This window comes from Dermacentor silvarum, chromosome 5 (assembly GCF_013339745.2).
Source record: "Dermacentor silvarum isolate Dsil-2018 chromosome 5, BIME_Dsil_1.4, whole genome shotgun sequence".
NCBI lineage: Eukaryota > Metazoa > Arthropoda > Arachnida > Ixodida > Ixodidae > Dermacentor > Dermacentor silvarum.
The window spans coordinates 109009593-109014657 of record NC_051158.1 but is presented as its reverse complement, the minus strand read 5'-3'; positions in this window follow the sequence as shown (position 1 = coordinate 109014657).

Here is a 5065-nt window from a genome sequence, read left to right as displayed (position 1 = left end):
CGATGGAAGAGACCACATGCTTGACGCCGTTTTCTCTTTTTTACGGTCATGAAGTTCAGACGATGTTTGAAGCCATGTTAACATGTGACAATTCTGACAATCTTGATGAAACCGAGCGTTTCATGCAGCGTGCCGAGGAGGCACGCCAACTGACTCGCGCGAATATCAGGAAACAACAGTGTATTGACGCGCGATACTACAACCTCCGCCACCGACAAGTTGAGTACCAACCGGGTGACCAAGTGTTAGTTTGGACCCCCGTCCGCCGTACAGGCCTTTCGGAAAAGCTTCTTAGTCGGTACTTCGGCACTTACAAAGTGCTTCGGCGAATGAGTGACCTCAATTATGAAGTTCTTCCGGACGGCACCCAGCCAGCACGACGCCGACAACCCCGCCCCGAGATTGTGCACGTCGTGCTGTTAAAATCATATCGCACACCATAATAGTCGTGGTTTCCGGACCGTTACGTTTCTCCTGGGACAAGTCTTTCGGCCCGTCAATGTTTTCATTAGCATCGAGCCGATGCTCTTCTGGGAGAGGGTTAATGCCACGCACTTGTGCCACTTGCTCCCAGAAGAAGACAAGGATGGTGTAGTTCTCGAGCTAGCGCCTTGGTCTTGTCGGTGCTGCGCTGCCCCTTCGATGACTCGGACTTACTTTAACGGCCTCATTTAGAAGTCGCCTGTCTATTAAACGTGACAACATGATGGCGCAGCGAGGAAATAAGCGGTGTTAATAGTTGACGAGGCAATAAAATCGCGCAGTTGCCTGGTGGGGGATGGCTGCGGAAACTCACGGATGGCTGAGACGCGGGTCGGGAGTGGAGAAAGGCCGTGTGCATTGACGCCGTCGCCGACGAAATCCAACTCCGTAACCCCGAACTCGCTCTTAGAACCGTTAACGACAAGACTATACTTGCTGAGTCTTGCGAGCATTAGACGTAGGTGGAACTTGTGAGCTTCGGCAGTAGAGCTGAAGACGAGGACGTCGTCAAGATATGCAAATGAGCACGTCAAGCCACGTAATACCTGGTCAAGGAAGCGCTGAAAGGTCTGAGCCGCATTATGAAGACCAAAAGGCATGCGCATATATTCTAACAGACCAAAGAGTGGTATAATGGCGGTCTTAGGAACATCTGACGACTCCACAGGAATCTGGTGGTAAGCTTTCGCAAGGTCAACCTTGCTGAAAATGGTTTAGCTGTGCAGTGCCGCCCGCGTAAAATCCTGGATATGGGGAATTGGGTACCGGTTATGGACAGTGGTCTTGCTAAGCACACCGTAATCACCACAGGGGCGCCAGTCACTGGTCATCTTGGAGACCATATGGAGTGTTGAGGTCCAAGGACTGGGGGAGGGACGAATGAAGCCAAGGTCAAGCATGTGTTCAAACTTATTTTTGGCGACAGCCAGACGATCCAGCCCGAGGCGACGAGCCCGTACAAACACGGAGGGCAAGTCGTGACGATATGATGTGCCACGCTGTGAACGACCGTGGAGTGAAAGGAGGGTGGTCGGAAGGCGTCCGGAAACTCGGCATGGACGGCTGACCAGGGGTCGGGAACGGCCGATTGCTCCTGGAGAAGCCGGAGCAGTGTAGCGCGACAGAAAACGCTTTGGACGACTAAACTAGTCCCGGAGTCCAGGATGCAGCTGAGCCGCATGTCGACGACGAGCTTGATGTGCCAGAGAAAGTCGGCTCCGATCATTGGCTGGCGCACGTCCGCGATGACAAAGGTCCATCGAAAGGTACGTCTGAGCCTAATGTCAAGAGTCACCGACTTTTGGCCGTATGTCCGGGTAGTCAATGTGTTGACCGTGGTGAAAGGAGGAGAGTCGGGAGGATGACATCGCTCAGCCAACGTAGGAGGAAGGACGCAGATTTCGGTGCCAGTGTTGATGAGATAGCGGACTTTGGTGACAGGGTCGGTGACGTGGAAGAGGCGACTGGATCTGGAGCCGGGAACAGCGGTCGCCATCAGTGTTCGGCCCGCCCGTTTTCCGCGTAGGAGGAGGGCTGGCACTGGTTTGTGCAAGAGTCGTAGCAACGGTGGTGTCAGCAAAGCGTAACGCGAGGTGGAGAACAGCGCCCAGAGTGGCTGGGGCTGGGCCAGTGAGGTCGTGACGAAGAACGCGGCCGGTGTATTCGGACGGCAGCGACCTCAGCTGTCAGTCGCGCTACCTACCGGGTATGCTCCTCGTTAGCTTCTTCGTTAGCTTCGTTAGCGGTTGCCAGCAGATGCGCCGTGGAACGGAGGATCAGGAGGGTGATCGACTATGGCCACCGAGGAAAAACCGACATCCACAATCTTGTCGGCCAACTGAGCCAGAGATTCCAGCGTCGAGGATGAAAACGCGGTCAGTATCATACGCACCTGCTATACAAGGCACTGCAGGAAGAGTTCCCGTAGAAGTGCGCTGTCTGTTGAAGGAGCCAGGTTCATAACCAAGGCTTGCATGCGATGCAATAAGTCGGTAGATTTACGGTCACCGAGCTCCTCAAATGCAAGAAGTTGCTGTAATCGATGTTGCTTCCTTTCAGTAGTGCGCTGGATGAGCGTTGCCTTAAGGTGGTCATAGGGGCGGTCGATGGGTGGGGAGCGTATTACATCGCGAAAAGACGCAGCAGTATTAGGCAGGAGCGCTACAACGACCTGGTCGACCATGGTCAACTGCGAACTGAGGCGGTGACGAAGGAACAAGGATTCGATGTTGATGAATCACAGCTCCGATTCGGACGACCAGAACTCGGGGGGCGAGACTAGAACTTCGAAGTTGGACGGCGACGGCGGCAATAGCGAGCGACGTGTCATGGAGTGCAGTGGGTGTAACAAATGGGAGGATTGTCAGGCGTTCGCCAAGGATTATTGACTCGTAACCCGGCCCAAGATGTAGTAGGAGCGGTGGGTGGTGCACATTGTTGCAGGGTTGAGAAAGGCGGCTGGGGAGGCCTGCGCACGGCCTGCGCATACGTAAGACGCGCGCCCACAGGTTGCTGGTGGTGAGCGACGGCAACAGTCTGAGTGACCTTGTCGGTTGTGACATTGCGGATCATTGGTGGCAAGGAAGAGGAAGACTCGATAGCACACTCAGGTTCAACTGAGGCTGCCGAATCAAGGCGAGTTGCTTCTTCGACTCATCGTAGCTCTGACATAAGGTGACGACTTCAGACATGGTGCGCGGACTCCTGGCCAGGAGCATCTGCAGTGCGCCGTCATGAATGCCTTTCAGAATGTGCTTAATTTTATCAGCTTCGGGCATGGAAGCGCTGACACGTTTACAAAGGTCAATGACAAAGGTCGTGAAAGTTTCTCCAGTCTGCTGTCAAGCGCGCAGTCTGCGGACAGCTGGTCGACAAACACTGCAGTCAATGACATCTTAAAAGTGGACCATGTCGGGATGTCGCTTTCGTGACAATGGTACCAGAGTTGGGGAACGCCAGTAAGATGAAGTATGACGTTAGTCAACTTCTCGAAGTCGTCCCACTTGTTACGTGCGCTGACCAGTTCGTAAGATGTAAACCAGTCGTCCACGTCGGTGTGCTCTGTGCCACTGAAGACCTTCGAGTCACGTTGCCGAGGAACTCCGGTGCAGATGGCGGACTGGGGCGAAGGTACCGGCGGGTCTGTGTTTTCGGTCATGATGGGCGGAAGCGTTCGGGTTCCAAGCTTCAGGGTGCAAGCGATGGGGGACCTGCAGTTACCTCCACCAACTGATAAGAGGTTTATCGGCGGTGCGTTCCGTCAAAGACGTGACCAGTAGGAACGGCGAGGCACGGTACGCAAGCTTGGTAAATTCCGCCATCGCACATGGTATTATAACAACGTGCCTTCACCAAAGTCACCGTGTTCACTTCTTGGCGGAGTTTCCGGTAAGGATCCTCACCCGACCACTTTCTTTAAACTTCCGCAGGACTGTACTTGTACAATGTAAGTGGGCACTTTAGTCCAACACCGGCAAGGTCAAAACGTTCATAGTGCGCAAGTATTTTTGTGTACTACTAGGATGACGAAATAAAAGAGAAGAATTAAGGTAAGCGAGGGGCGCTAGCTTCTCGCATCAGCCGTCGAAGCAGCCCAGAGCATCGCACGCTCCTTGTGGTGGTTGTGGGTTCGGCTCCAAGTTGTGGCAAATTGTGCTTTTTTTCTTTTTTGCAGTTTTATTGCTCTTTCCCGCTATACTTCAACATTTAAATTACCAGCACAGTTAATTCCCCTCAGCTTTCGTTTGCTTAATTATCCTTTGGCTTCACCAAGACTGCACGGAACGTCAGACTCGCAATTAACCAAAAAAAAAAAAAAGAAAATGAAAGGCATATTGGGATTTTCCCAACATCAATGACGACAATTCCGTAAACTGGAGGCTTGAAATTTTCACTAATCCCGTAATAAATTTAATCTGTAAGCAGAAGACTGACGGCATTTTATTTCACATTTCAGAAATATTCTAACACCTTGCCCTTCCCTCCACCCTCAATCGCGCTTCAGTCACAACCGCCTTTTAATGTCACTGACAGTTTGCTCTGGACCGCCTTTCAGTATCGACAGTTTCTCACTACATTTCAATACATCTGTTAACGCGACAGCGTTAAGAGCCCCGTGTCGCAGAAAATCCAGCGTCGGCGTCGATGTCGGCGTCGGTATTGGCGTCGGCGTTGAGCATCGGCGTCTGGCGGAAATAATCATGCCGAACCACATCATCCCGAACCACTCCGAACGGGTGGGTCTTCGCGTAGCGCAGGGCGTTAGTGAACAAAAATTTTATTTATGAAAGTAAAATGCGGCAGAAAAATTGTAAAGCACGACTTAACCGCAACCTACAGACGTGATAGTGTCGGATTGTAATTTGAATATACGAGAAAGAAACCTGATAAGCAACCGGGGATCTTTGAATGTCATCGCGTTCCACTCTTAAAGGCGAAGCTAAAGCGTCCTCCAATTATGATGGTGTTTCACTGTAATTGGGTTCTAGGCAACATTGAGGGGAATGTTGAAAACCAAGCGTTTCTAAATTTTGATCGAGCCCCATGTCGCAGAAAATACGGTGTCGGTGTCGGCGACAACGGC